This window comes from Mytilus californianus, unplaced genomic scaffold (genome assembly GCF_021869535.1).
Source record: "Mytilus californianus isolate M0D057914Y unplaced genomic scaffold, xbMytCali1.0.p SCAF_7, whole genome shotgun sequence".
Taxonomy (NCBI): Eukaryota; Metazoa; Mollusca; class Bivalvia; order Mytilida; family Mytilidae; genus Mytilus; species Mytilus californianus.
Window position 1 is genome coordinate 95,241,044 of NW_026262723.1, and position 16,713 is coordinate 95,257,756.

General features: G+C 31.9%; 1 protein-coding gene across 1 annotated transcript in view; it reads right to left on the reverse strand.

The window, feature by feature from the left end:
* The window catches only part of LOC127707469 (cGMP-dependent protein kinase egl-4-like), a 76,905-nt gene extending 61,334 nt beyond the window's left edge, over window positions 1–15,571 (reverse strand). The window contains exons 1-2 of the mRNA XM_052212001.1: window positions 15,449–15,571; window positions 12,501–12,676 (exon numbers count right to left, since the gene is read on the reverse strand). The gene's annotated coding sequence lies outside the window, so the exon portion shown is untranslated. The remainder of the gene's footprint in view (window positions 1–12,500; window positions 12,677–15,448) is intronic.
* Between the last annotated feature and the right edge of the window lie 1,142 nt (window positions 15,572–16,713).

The following is a 16,713-nucleotide window of genomic DNA, read 5'->3' on the forward strand; positions in this document are numbered from 1 at the left end:
AGATTGAAAAACAGTATCAAAATGGTGTTCTCAGTGATAAACCAGAAAACAATATTACAAAAACTCATCGAAAGAGTTGACCAAGAAAGTAGCACTTATTAATTCAACTATGTCAGTGTTTGAAATTATAACGAAAGCAAATCTTTTAAAGATTTCTAAATACCATAGAATATATGTACACTATAGAACTATAAATGGTAGGTTGATGGTCACGTGATATCGTGCGCACAGATGCAAGCCTGAAAGACTATCTAAGTATATAGATATAATCATTTGTACTTGTTGCAAGTAAGCTAATATTCGCAAGAATTTTCATTTTGTTCAAGCTATTTTACAATATTAATTTTCTCCCCACAATATTTCAGCAACAAGATTTTTATCACATTATTTAAACTTTATATACCTATCAGTAAATGTTATAAATTTATTGTTGTTGTTCAATTATTGCGTCTGGTATTTTTTTTTTTTTTATGGGGGAGGGGGGGGGGGGGGTTAAAATCAATCACTCCCGCACAGTTTACGACGTTGTTGAAAAAATATACTCCAAATAAAGCACCCGATATGAAAAGACGTCAAGTTTCCTATCAGCTGGTAAAGTACTCTGAGCTCGCTTTCTGAAACTTCGATATTTTTTAATATTGTTTTGTATGTATCTTTTATACTAGTTTTTTTAACTTATTTTTATTGTATGCTTTTCTACAGTATGAACCCTTTTTATTCCACCAATGGGATTAAAATGGGGAGTGTTAGGATATAAAAAAATGTGTAACATCGCAACATGTTCATGTAAATGTCACAAGTTTGCCCCGAAACCTCGTCAGTGGTAGGCTCTAGTAATTTTGTTGTTTAGTGAATTGTATAATACGGGCAGATCTTTGATAGTCTCTTATAGATTTATTCACATCTTTTCTAGACTCGAGGAGATTTAGAGCTTCACATATTATCTTTACATCTATATGTTGTTGAAGGCCGTAAGTTGACCTAAAGGTGTCTTGTGTTTTGTGTATCAATGCATGCCCGTCTCAATGACATATACCCCATATCTCCTTTTATTCATAACTGTAAACATCAGAATTCAAATAAATGTATATCCGTTTAAATTGAAGACCTCAGAAAACACTTATTAAAGTAAAATTGGTTCGTTATCAAGACGCCATCTGATACAAAAAAAATAATATTTGAAAAAAAATAATTGTTTTTAAAAAGTATCAGAGGCTTTGCATTGAACCTGAAGCATGTTCAATATATAAAAGATGTTTAGTATTTTACATAAAAGGACCTCTTAATACGGTGACTTATAGTTGTTATCTTGTAAGTCATTTGGTCTTTGGTGGAGAGTTGTCTCATTGGCAATCATACCACATCCTCTTATTTTTATAATTATTAATAGTCCATTAAATTGGGGTGAAGTATTCTGTAATAATATCCATATAACTTGGGGACTCATACATTTGTGCATGTATAATTGGTTAAGAATATTTTGCATGTATCATCTATGTACATTCATACGGCCTTATATTTACAGGAATGTCTTTATTACATAATTGTAATAAATTTAAGTCGACACATTATACCTTAACATTTAAATCACGAAAAAGAAAAATCACTTTTCACTTCGACCTTTGAAAACGAGCTTAACAGGTGCATATCAGAAGTTAGTTGTAAATAAGTAATGTCACAAAAAAAATAAAAATAAACACCATCGTCCTCCTTTTTTGTTTCTAGTCGTTTCCATCAATAAGCAATATCGATGTTCTGACAACGTTTTAACTTTGACACCGCGTATGAAATTATTAGGACACTTCAAAATTAACTTTGAGAGAATTGTGATTAATACATTTTCTTTCTTTCTTAAACTTGGCTATAACGATTAATCATTGAAGTATTCTCATAAAACAGGACAGGATTGACAATCCGTCATTTGAGACGAAAAAAATATTTTTTAAAAAGGATTTGAAGGTGCAATCAAAACCATAAGTCGATGAATGGCAGTCCTCACCATGGTCAAAAGAGAAAAGACAAAAGGACAACTACAAAATATTACACGGAAAATTCAGGTTTCGACAATACGAACCCTATTTAAAACCTAAAGAACCCAATTGCTCTGAAAGTGTAAGTAGTTTCTGGTGATGCTCATGACAAAGAAACATCCAGATATAAGTCATAAACGAGGGAACAAACTACGAGAAATTAAAATAAAATGATGATTGAAAACTCCTCCGATTATTTTATTTTTTTCAATCACATACAATTGTTGAAAGCCTTTTTGCACCAAGAGACAGTATTCGTGCATAGAACGATAAAAAAAATGAAGCCCGTAACTACCATTAGAATATTTCCGTCTCAACAAGGCATAATTTTATACCTCATATTATGTAACAACGCAATTTAAGCGCTACCATCCCATCAAATGTTTACATTTTTGTGATTTCAATTTTTTAAATTTATATAAACGCTTGTATTCATTATGCTTTCTTTTATTTTTACAAGTGTCTTCTCTACGAAATTAACTTGTTTGCCTGACCTCACATATTACATGTACATGCTTAATGGAGAAAACAGTGTTTAGGTAATGTTTGCATGTTTACAATTACACATGTATCGATATAAACAAAGCTACGCAACATCCCCTGAAGAACTTTACGATAGGTTAACGTGCACTATTCCCCGTTATAACATTTTACAAATTCAAGACGTCGCCATACATGTAGATACAAAGGCCATTTTACGAATATTGGTATATTATATCTCTTAGAATATTTATAGCACTTCGGTACAAAAATTATTGTACTAGAGACAGTATTCATCTATGCTAACTTGACGAGTGCATAATCCAACAATTCTTATAACGATAATTTAGCGAATAACAATCAGGAAAAAATAGCAGACAACCAACATGAAATTTAACAACTATGTATCTTTTGTTAACCTGTGTGTCACTAGGTTGCTATTTCATTGGTGTATACTTAACATATCCTTTGATTTAAACAAAACTGAAACACAATACGCATTTACAAAATCTATAAACCTGATGATTTACTGTCAAAAAATGATAATTACGCAATACTTCCTACTGTGACGTAAAATTTAAGAATTGTAGAATCAGAAAATCAATTATTCTACTTAGAGTTTCCTAAAATTAACATCTTTAACTTCAGAAATCAACTATCTATTATAACATGTTATCTCTGAAGAAAGTTGTTGGATAAATACTTGTACTTTCTTGTTGAGATTGTCGTAAGACCATTGCACGCTTCTGTGTTATATTACTGCCAGTTATATAGCAAGAAATTTGAAAATGTATGACTATTAACTGAGAAGAATCGTTTAAACACGTATACGGTATGCCGGGCAGTAGAATTATATTTTTTTCTGAGAAGTTACTTTCATTCTTTAGCATTTTTTAAATGCACGTCCAACATCAATACCAATATAAGCAACTCAGCAACCAATATTTGATCGCATTAAGATAAATAATTCCGACAAACTTCAAGGGAGCTAACTCTCTTCACGGGAGTGTTTTCTCAATATTTTATCAAATATAACACATTATATTATTTTGTTGTCATTCGGAATATTTTAATTTTCAGTTCTTTTTACACGGTTAAGTTTGAATTTATAGTGAGGTTGCGACATAATCCTATATGTTCGTGGTTAGAAGAAACAACCTATAAATATGTAAATTTACATTTATTTATTAATTTCCCAACTTGTGTTGATGCAATATTTACCTAGCTATACATGTAGGGTATAACGGGACGTGATTCAAATACATTTCTATGAAAACAATAAATTGTAATGTTAATACAAAGAAGCATACTAATTTTGAAATGAAGAATGGGTTGTTCTGATCCAATATGTTTCTATCAACAAGGAACAGTATGATATATCGTGTATTGGAAGAAGTGATTCTGTCAAAAGTGTCACGTGTATGAAATTATTCAATCTTTTATATTATATCATTGTGATAGAAACAGGTTAATCAAATGTCAAATGTCTTCGTGTTGAAACAAAATCTATATGTTTATGTACTCTTATAAGTATTAATTGTAAGGGGCAAATTAATTGTTTCTCAGATTCATATGTTTTTGGTAATTTTATAATGATATAAGCGGAAATAAATTAATCATAATATTGTTCTTCAAACCTTTTTATTATACTGTTTATGTATGGCATAATGATGACTTTACTTGTATATGCATAATTGATGCAACCACCTTAACAATACATAGAACTAACAATTATGTAATACATATCATATACAAATTATCACCATTGACCGTAGCATTTTATTTTATTACACCTCTATAGAAAAATAATGATTGCTTTTTAATGATTATTTCAAATCCAGTGGCAAATATTATATGCATATTAAATCCGATCCAATGACAGAACTGTGGAGTAAATTTTGATGGTTAAGTAACCTTCCGCGGAGCAACTGAATTTTGGTTAGGGTCTGTGTTGGTCAAATGCAGTTTTCTGTAAAGTATGAACAAACGAAGACGCGGGGTGTACGCCGACGAGACAACAATCTGACGCCACAAACAATCAAAAGAATCTGGCGTTTTGTGAATTGTTTGATTTATTTATTTATTTGTGTATGCCTTACTTCTGCTTATGGTCTTTTACTACCCCCATCGTCTTTTTCTTCCTTTGTTTCAAGTAGAAAGCAACGAATAGCTTCCCAAATGAAGGTTAAAGATTTTATATGACATTTATAAAATAATTAAAGTATTCAAGACTTTCTAATTAAATCAAAGTTTGAATATGATCGGTAACGTTTTAAAGAAAACTTAGACAGAACTAAGTTATCAACTAGAATTCTATTGATGTCGTGTAAACAGTATGAAAGGAAAACTTATTTCAAATTTTTAAAATATCCAAAATATTGTTTAGCAAAGAACGATGGCTGTATATAAAAATAAAGATTGCATCTCACTTCACCTTTTTAACAGTAACATAGATCGTTTAAATTCGTGTAATCAATCAGTTCCATGACACAACTACAAACAAAGGTTTAAAGTGTCAATTGCTTCACCACAATTAAAAAAAAATCAACCACAGGACTTTCCTTAGTTATATATGATTACAGGTAATCAGGTTCGTTCCAGGCAAATAGATATTTTAACAATAACAAAAGACAGTAAAACTATAAGCGACATGATATAAAAATAACATCCTATTTTTGTTGTGCTTTAAAGACGAAAAAAAATAATTAAAATTTAGGAACACCTGCGTTGGAAGGATATAAAAAATAATACGAACGTTACACTACTGTCAAATCTAGATTGATTGTTGCTTGCTTAAAGTGCAGAGGAAAATACTTGTTCATTTCAATGCAGCTTACCTGACATATACGTTAGGAACTTGCGATACAGATTGATGACATACTACAACATTCTAATCATACATAACCTTATGATGATGCTTTTAAAAAATATTTTGTACTGCTTTATGTGTCTGTTTGTATATTTTGGATGTTTTAGTCTACTAGTTTCAGTTACTAAAATGAATTCTACAGTATATAGCATTCCTTTGTTCTTAATAAGGCTTCATTTTTTGCTTTAAACCACATGCCTATGTTGTCGATTTTTCTATCTCCTTTTTTATACAAGAATTTCAATTTTGTAATTGAAACTTCTCTATACTACACACAGAGCAACAATACATGATATGAGGTACCTCTATTATGGAGAGGACTGTGATGTCAAATAAAAAAAATCCAAATTTATATATGATTGATTTTCAAACCTATAATTCCCGTGGTGTTTGAGATAAATGATTTTTTTTTATCTCAGCTTTTTACAAATCTTCTTGTTAATCTATGTCTATAAATTCATAATAGCATGTTCCAATAGGATGTGAATATGTGTGATCCTCACGATCGTCTGCTTGTTCTTAAGTTAAGATAAACCTATCTCTATGGTTCCTACTTCAACTGCTGTTTACTTAGCTTTTGTAGCCTCTCATTGTTCCTCTACGGGTAAAATAACAATTACAGATAGAATTGTATATAAACTGAAATAATTAAAATGTTTTAGTATCAGAACTGTGCAGCATATATTCATAGACCGTTTAAATATGGAGAGTCGAAGGGTTCACGATTGCTTTTCTTTCTTTCTTAAGAAAGCAACTTGTTTATTATTGGTGAGTTGTGTATAGGTTGAAGTACTAAGATTAAACACGAAGCATCATGTATCTTCCGCTCAATAACAAAGAGACTAGCAGTAACAATCATTACGTAAAGCGAAATAACATGCAACTCTGTGTTTATAAAGTAGAACTTAAAAATGCTTTATTTCATATTCCTGTCATATTCATTCAACCCTGATAGATGAAGCTTAAAGCTATATTAACAATATAGGATATTCAATAAATACGTGTATACATTATATGTTTTAAACAAAATAACGGTTTTTTTTGTCTTGTTTTTTTTTCAGATAAAAACTGCAAAACAAGGATTATACAACTTGGGATAGTAAACAAACTAGGATATCAGCGTCATTACTATAATTAAACTTCTGTGGGTGCATCCGGTTATAGTGTAGAGATGACGTGGGCCTTTTTTTTAATTGAAAATTAAACTGTTTCGAATACTACACTCAAATACTTGTATTTATTTATTAAAATAAAATGTCTAAGAAATTTCAAGTTTTGACCGTATTTGAGTTAACTTTTTATATTTATTATCCAACGTTCGTAATTGTTCTTAGCAATAGCAAACTTGGTTAACTCCCATTTAAAAAAAAAATGATACTAGTTTTTGTAAAAAAAGAAAATTAATTGTATATAAAGCTAATCTTTTATCAGCACCATTATAGTTATTAAAATAAAATTCAAACTCAAAGGTCAGATCTAGAGGTTTCATATTTTTCACAACGTATGTGATATGCCAACTATACACACAGTTTCAGAATCTTGTCAAAATAGGCCTAAAGTCTAGACACATAAAGAACATAGCCAAACACGCCTGTCCAATTTGGTTGAAGGTATTCGACCTATAATCTTTAATACAATTACAAAGTTTAGAATCTATAATTCAAATAATGAAAACACCGGATGGGTGGATGATATTTGAAGACTTTAACAAATGAAGATTCTGTCCAAGTTGTAGTATTTTAGCGCTCGTGACACGTAAGCACTTTATAAATAGTACGGTTTGACTGAAAGTTAATAATATTACATATGGTATTCCTTATTTCGTCTAGGTATACATGATTACATGTAGACACCCAAAGGTATGAAACATGTAACATGCACCATACGCTCCACTAATTAAATTAACATCATCGCTCTCATCAAAAGAATTATACTTGTGACAAGTAACTTCATTTTAAAAACTGTTGGTTCGTGAACATTAATACATTTTATCAGGTTTTTTTGTTACGAACACCAGTGCTAGCCATCTTTTATAAAGCTCGATGCTAAACGTTTGGATAGCCAAGTATTCACAAATCTTATTGAATTAAACAGTTCCTTAAGCCTACTCTAAAAGAGAAGAGAAAGATAACAAAAGGACATTCAAACTCATAAGTCAAAAATAAACTGACAACGTCTTGGCCAAAAAAAAAAAGAAAAAGAACAAAAGACAAACAACTGTACAAAAACACAACATAGAAAACTAAAGACTGAGCAACACGAAACCAACCAAAAAATGGGGGTAATCTCAGGTGCTTCGGAGGGTAAGCAGATCCTGCTCTACATGTGACACCCATCGTTTTGCATGTAAATTGGATGAAATTCACTCACCAAATATTTCGTGTTGCTTACTCATCATACTCTTTGTAGTATTTTATCGATTGTTCCTCGTTTGTTCGTCTTTTCTTTTTTTTTTGCAATGGAGCTTGGTCTGTTTTCTTAATTACTTGCTGTTGAAACATTACACAATAAGGTGTCCAAAATCTCAATCAACTCTTTTATTATTCAAAATACGGACAAAAATCCCTTTGCCTAATTATAATAAATTTATGAATATTAAAATATAAATAGACGTTTTTGTTTAAACTATTTCTAATCGATTATAAGTGTCCCGAGATACCGGAACACTGCAAAGGTAAGGATCACAAGGCAAAGATAAAATGTGTTGATTATATTACATATAAATCGTTAGTTTACGTAACTAAGTGATTGAGGCATTCTACTTTTTCAAACCACTTGTGCATGATAATAGGGATGACGGTATTCTTTGTCTTTGCTGACGTGTGTTTGTTTCACTTTAATTTGGAAACCATATATGAAGCGCATATCGGATGTATTATCTGTCCATTCCAAATATAGTTCACACAGAATACAAATAGTGTAAAAAAAGTCCTTCTGTCAAAAGGACACTAAATCGTTGTGATTTTATTTAAAATAGGTGTAATATATAAAGTCAATGTTCTGCTGCAATTACAATTCTAATTCAAATGTCGTGTTGTATATGAATAACAGTAGATGTGTGATGTGTTTGTCAACGACACAGCGACCGACCAACATAACTGGACTAGAAGGACACATAAATGCTAACCTAGTATGCAAACATTTACCAAAAAACATAATGAACATATATGCCAACAAACAAAATACACTACGTTTTTATGACAGTTATAACTTAGGCCACGCCCATTTAATTCCTTGTTCGACGGACCCGCCCGCACAAGTCAACGTCAAATCGCGAACCTTTAAACTGTTTCGAGCATTAACATAGATTTCTTATCAAAATCAATGACGATTCTTCACAAATCTTAAAACAAAATTATCCATACCCGCTGCATTTTTATGCTTCTGTCCTAAGTCAGGAGCCTGTTTGTTCAGTAGTTGTCGTTTGTTGGTGTGGTTCATATGTGTTTCTCGTTTTATATATAGATTAGACCGTTGGTTTTCCAGTTTGAATTGTTTTACACTAGTCATTTTTGTGCCCTTTATAGCTTGCTGTTCGGTGTGAGCTCAGGCTCCGTGTTGAAGGCCGTACTTTGACCAATAATTGTTAACTTTAAATACATTGTGACTTGGATGGAGAGTTGTATCATTGGCACTCATAACACATCTTATTTATATGCAAAGTGCCAAAAAGACAAAGAACAACAAGAGTGCACACGCTGAAATGTCTCGCCTTCTTTACTAATCATTGATATTATGTTGATAGTCCTAAATATAAAGCTTTATTACAACTGTCACATAAACTTAACATTAACCAAGTAAACTAAACATTGACCAATGAACCATGAAAATGAGGTCAAGGTCAGATGAACCATGCTAGGCAGGCATGTACAGCTAACAATTCTTCCATACTACAAATTTAGCTGACCTATTGCTTATAGTTTAAGAAAAACAGACCAAAACACAAAAACTTAACACTAAGCAATGAACCTTGAAAATGAGGTCAAGGTCACATAAAACCTGCGTGACTGACATTTAGATCATAAAATATTTTCATACACCAAATATAGCTGAACTATTGCATATAGTATTAGAAAAACAGACCAAAACACAAAAACTAAACTTTGACCACTGAACCATGAAAATGAGGTCAAGGTCAGATGACACCTGCCAGCTAGACATGTACACCTTACAATCATTCCATACACCAAATATAGTAGACCTATTGCATACAATACAGGAAAAACAGACCAAAACACAAAGACTTAACCATAACCACTGAACCATGAAAATGAGGTCAAGGTCAGATGACACCTGCCAGCTAGACATGTACACCTTACAATCATTCCATACACCAAATATAGTAGACCTATTGCATACAGTATAAGAAAAACAGACCAAAACACAAAAACTTAACTATAACCACTGAACCATGAAAATGAGGTCAAGGTCAGATGACACCTGCCAGTTGGACATGTACACCTTACAGTCCTTCCATACACCGAATATACGAGACCTATTGCTTATAGTATATGAGATATGGACTTGACCACGAAAACTTAACCTTGTTCACTGATCCATGAAATGAGGTCGAGGTCAAATGAAAACTGTATGACGGTCATCAGGACCTTGTTAGGTACGCACATACCAAATTTAGTTATCCTATTACTTATAATAAGAGAGAATTTAACATTACAAAAAATCTTAACTTTTTTTTCAAGTAGTCACTGAACCATGAAAATGAGGTCAAGGACATTGGACATGTGACTGACTGAAACTTCGTAACATGAGGCATCCATATACAAAGTATGAAGCATCCAGTTCTTCCACCTTCTAAAATATAAAGCTTTTAAGAAGTTAGCTAACGCCGCCGCCGCCGCCGCCGTAGCCGCCGCCGGATCACTATCTCTATGTCGAGCTTTCTGCGACAAAAGTCGCAGGCTCGACAAAAATGAGAACACCAAAACGACGGAGACACAGACAACCAACATATAACACAAAAAACTAAAAAATACACAGCACGTACCCCTAAAAACTGGGGGTGAACTCAGGTGTTCCGGAAGGATGATCAGTTCCTGCTTTTGCAAGACACACGCCATTTTTCTAGTTATAAGTCATGTCCGGTGAAGGAGGAAAGACATGATGATGGGCATCTATGACAATTCAATGGAGATCATTTAAGGCAGTTGAAACAATTATTCAATTATTCAGTTCACGATCTGATGTCCTCATGAAGTAACAGTAATACAAGAAGTCATAAACATGCTGCAATTAAAAGTGGGGATTACATGTCTTGGTGAACAGGGAAAAAAACCACTTCAGCAGTTGATAAATTAAAGAAATGTCAAAGTACAAGTGGTAAATCAAGTTTCATACCATCTTGTTTTGATCAATATTGTTAGAACCTATGATTTTATCTTTACAAAAAAAAATATAATCGATCACCTTCACTTTTCAAGCTTAGCCTAAAAAATTTGCAAATTGATTTATTTTTATTAAAATTTTCAAATCGATCGCTCGCCCCAATTTCTGGAGTGGAAAAATCCGTAGAACAAGAAATTAAATTGGTGTGGCCCTAATTACAAGGCAAATACTGTCAGAATTAATGCAAAATTAGAAGAAAAAAATTTATTTATTTACATTTAGTATGTGATAAAAAAACAATAAAAACAAACACAAAAACAAAAAACAAAACGAATATGCAAACAAAAATTAAGTTTAAAGTAAAACTGGCAAGTAATTTTTGTTTTTTTACGCCAGACTCACGTTCCGTCTACAAAAAACTCTTTAGTGGCGTTCGAATCAAAAAGGTTAAAAGGTCAAAATCAAACAAAAAGTCAGAGACAATTGCAAAACCAGAAATTCTAAAAACTTGTGCCAAATACGACTAAGGCCATCTATGTCTGGGGGTAGAAAAGCCTAAGTGTTTAAATAAAAATAAAAATATATAAACAGAAAATTTGTAGAAAAATGACCATAACAATGATATTTCATGTCAAAACAAAGTGCTATAATCAATGTGCTGGTTATATCCACCCAAAACCCGTACACCAGCAGTGGCATCGACCCAGTGGTTGTAATGTAATAAGTGATCAAAACACGAGGCTTATAGTTCGTTACGCCAGACGCGCGTTTCGTCTGTAAATAAGACTCATCAAACAATAAACGATAAACAAATATGACAATCGGACACTAACGACAACCACAAACAAGCACATAAAGAATGTGGCCGGGTTAAACATATTTATGAGCGCCCCCCCTTTTCTCCCCTTACATGAGACAGTGGTGAAACAGCACACACACACCTCGTATTGGCAGATTACTTACTTGCATTTATAATTATGTATAATTATCATATCAATGTTTGTTATGAATACTAATTCGGACTAGACTTCCCTTTGGGCCCTCTTTCATGTATATCTATGCTTATTCTCTGCAATGCTTCATGTTTATAATGCTGATTTTTTGTTTAAATTTTACACCATGCAATGCTTTACTTGTAGTTTCGAATGACTTAATCCTGTTTATCTACTATGATAGTTTATCTAAACATAAACTGTCTGAATATCCTCATTCAGTCGAACAACTTGTCACGTAATTAATCAAACGTTAGTAAATTTTGCCTGAAAACTTAACACAACATGGTGTCAAATTTTCACTTAGAGCTTGATGAATTATCTTTTCAATTTTATCATCTATATGCTGACGCGGTGGCATTGAGCATAGAAAATGAACCATATTAAAACTAAATTTGTAAATTTAATTGAATATAAATCAATAAACATGCGCGTGAAACACATTTATTGTCTCTAATCAAAACACTACAATGTTACCGTCCAATTCCTTTATATTGAAATCTCTTTAGTATGTACCTATACATTGTAGGTGTCTATATTGTGACTATTTCAACATTGTACTAAAACGTAGGTGTTTTTAGGGATATTATGTATGCTATTCACGTAACCACTGCCTTTACCTTCATTCACATAAAAAGTAATTAGAAAATATAACAGAAATATGCGGTAAACAGAAAACTTAGACTGATTGCTTAGTTTTTCACATTGCATTATTCTACTATACATTGTAGAAAACGAATATCACAGCATCGTTTAACCTTTGAAAGGAGAAAAGATTCGACTTACCTATAACTTTGATCAGTCAATCGTTGGATCAAATTTTCTTCTCTTGAATACACATTTTAATATCCATTTTATCCAGAAAATTGTCCAGTGTTAATATTATGGTGTACACCTTCTCTCGTCATGTCACCAGTTTATCATTCTGGCGACATGTGCCCGCGGCTATTCCTTCTATACAACTGAAAAACACAAGAGGTATTACATATTCATAAAAATATGTAAATGAATGCATGATTTTAAGTAATAGTTTTTCAAATTACAAAATAATTCCTTTAAACGATGTGTTTCTGATCACAGATGTTTAATTTGTACACCGAGGCAGAAAAAATATATTTTGAATGGAAATACTCGGGCTATGAATTAATGACTTCTATGTATTTCCTTACGTAGGATATGAAATAGAGATACAAAAAAAAAGGTTGTCATGTGTATCACATTGCTGTGACGATTCTAAACGACTGTAATTATAATCCACAGAATATTATATAGCAGATAACCTCATAGTTTTAGCATTATACTATTCTGACTGCGTATTCGTTGCATCGAAGCTAACGCAATATAACATTATACGCACGATACTATTACATTTATTAAGAAGGCTTGTCAATGAGATTGAAGTAATTCTATATATGTTACTGAAAACGCGGTAAACAATTAAGGAAACAATGGTGAAAAGAACATTTGGCCTATCTTACACAAGCAAAGTAAATATTGAAATAACTGGATTGATTTTTGGTTGTATAGTTCAAAGATATGTAAACTGTACTTTGATCTTATTTAAAAAGTAAACGGAAAGACTGCTCAATAAGAGTTAGAAATGTATTTCATCAAATTGAACTAAGGTTTTAAAGTAATCAAATTAAGTTAGAAATGTATCTAAATTAAGTACCCAAACATGGAGATAATCATTCAAATAAACAATAAATGATAATATCACTTAATCCTGTGTCATAAGTACATTTATGACCAGTTCATTGCACTGAGACCTCATAGTCAACAGTCAAAAAGCCGATCGTTGGAAAGTTTAAAATAAAGGAAAGCTGTTAGTTCTCGTAAGGTTGGCATGCATGCAGAATAAATTGAAATTAGTTCTCATCTAACGACTTCTTCTTTTATCTTTTATACACAGAAGTCATAAATTCATAGCCCGAGTATTTCCATGCAAAATATATTTTTTTTTGCCTCGATGTATAATTTTAACATCTGTGATCAGAAACACATCGTATAATGGATGAAAGTTTATATTGTGTCATTGGTACATATATGAACAGTTCACAGCACTGAGACAGAAAACATAGTTCTGATTGTTACAAGGATTGGATATGCATATTGAACTGAATCATATGCCTCATTTTTACATTTTGCCGCAGTTGTGGATAACGTTGGTGACCATTATTTTTTTTTAAAATATTTTGCATTTACATTATTTTGATGTTGTTGTTTACTTAAACAAAGTAATGCATTTAGATGAATGAAACTTTAGCTGAATGAGAGATATATTTTGAACATTTTGAGTCAAAATATACTTGTGCACGATTTAAGGATAGATGGGATACAAACTCAGATCTCTGAACCCGTTGCATGGACTCAACAGCTTCCTCCAAATTTGGATTTCTAATTGGTGGCGTAACACCTTTAATTGAGAGAGCATTGAAACAAAACAACCATAAAACAATGGATATAAAATTGAGAATGGAAATGGGGAATGTGTCAAAGAGACAACAACCCGACCATAGAACATATGTTTTTGTTAACTGATCATTAGCCATATTGCAACATTTGTTAGGAAAAAAAGTAACATATTGCCAATAAAAACCCCGAAACCTAGATTTGTTCTATTTTTAGCTTTCTCGAGCTGAGAAAACTGAAAAATAATATTTGAATATAAAGGGATTTTGAATTGGTGGTGTGACACCTTTTAAATAGTTCTCCATTTAACAGGCGGGTTTAGACTTCAGTTGCAGCAAGTCACATTATTGTCACTGGATCGATCGACCGAAATGAGTGATAAAAGAAAATTCGTTAGATGAGAACTAATTTCAATTCATTCTGCATGCATGCCCAAACTTACGTGAACTACACCCTTTCTTTATTTTAAACTTTCCAACGATCGGCTCGTTGACTCTGGATTGTGAGGTCAAAATACCAAAAAGAAGTGTTTTTCAATACCAATGACTTGCAAAGTATAAAATACAGAATAAGTTACTATTGATATTGTTTGTATTTATTAATCTCCGAAGGGGTTTACCTTTGTCAATACAGGTACATTATTTTGATTCATATTTTACTAAAATCTCGGTCACATAGGCCATGATCAGTATTGATTTTATGTGAAAATTACTTTACAAATAAACATAACCTCGACTATGATTCATTTTATTTACACAGATAACATAGCAATTGTAATACAAATTATAGAGACATATATAAAAGTAATACTCAACATGCAAACTAAGGATATTCAATATTCTTGGATCAAAATTCATATTAGGTATAATTCATACCATGGTTGACGGCCACTTATTTACATGTTCACTTGACATTGTATCCATGTAGAAAATTGTAATGTTGTAAATTAAACCTTCTCTGTCAGTTTAAAAAAATAAATAAATAATGGTCAAAATGAAGTCATACCATTAATTAAATAAAAGAACTTGCCTAATTGTAATCTATCTATCTATCCAACACACAACTGTAGCCACTTGAAAATAGAACATGACACTTTACAAAATGTATCAAGTGTTGATTGAAATTGGTCGTTTAACATCCGTTTAGTGGCAACAACATATTTTGACTTTATGAATACTAAGTATAATTTAAAGACGCAAACCGTTATATTTGAATTAAACGAAATATTTTCCTTTTTTATACCTAACTATATTTTGGATCGCATTATGTTAATTTTGGTTTGAACTGATATTATACGGTGTTCTACATGAAATAAAGCTTACCTTGGTATACAATAACTGCATTGGTCCATATAACCAGATTATTTTCTCGTTACACTGATGTATAGATTCACAATATTTATTCCAGATCAAACAGAGAACCCTTTGTCAATACAATCTAAATCAACTGTATTATAGGCCTCTTAAAGAATTTGTGTAAGGCCATCACAATGTAAATATTTGTTTAGCAAAAACTGTTGACATAAGTGTACTCAATTACAAGTTATATCACTTGAATAAAAGATTTTTTTTTCATGGAACTCGCGAAGATTTTATATTCACAAACGAACTTTTCCGACATTCTTTCCGATTGAAATTACTTAAAATTACAGTGAGTGATTAATCTATTCTCAAAATACTCCTAACAAGTAATAACACTCTAACATTTAAACAATTATAAATTTGTAGGACCTTATTTGCTATTTGGATAACAATCAAAGGTCTTTGCAATTCATCTGCATATCAATATAATATATCTCGACAAAGGTGTTAAAATAAAATACAAGAGTAATACACAGGGATATTCATACAAAAGGGTGAGATGAACAAAAATGTCAAGTCTAGCATTTATAGAAACGAAAAATTTAATTGATTGTTGCTGCATGCCCAACCTTCAGTGGCAAATATTTCATATAGGGTTAACAAGCGTGAAATTTGGATTATCATGGAAAATTAAATTAACTACAAAAAGTTACTTTCCCCGAAAAAGAATAAAGCCCGTGCGATGCGATGCGATGCGTTTGTTGTTTTCCGTTTTGTTTAAATAATCTTGCCATTTTTGTGCGATCATTAATAACAGTCATGCATTTTGTCATAAATATTTATATTGAGTTTTTAAAAAATTTTTGCAATAGCGAAGTTTATTTCTTATGGTACGCAACATACCGCCCTTCCGGTAAATGGTCACGTATTGGCCACTGGACGTTAAACAACCAATAATCAATCAATCAATCAATGTTCACGTCTAATTGTACGCAACAATCGTTTTGAGGTGATGTACTTTTGTCTTTTGTAGACGAAAAGCGCGTCTGGCATACAAAATGATAAGCCTGTTTTTTTTATGAGTTTATTCCAAAAATCAAAAGCCTACGATAAAAGATGAAAATAATTGATTAATTGTTATTTGCTTAATAACTTCCAATAGCAAATGTGTCATGTCTTTTTAAGACGAGAAAAACATGCCAAACTCATTTCAAGAAGTATATTAACATGTTGATACCCTTCCAGAGCACCTGAGATCACCCCGAGTTTTTGGTGGGGTTCGTGTT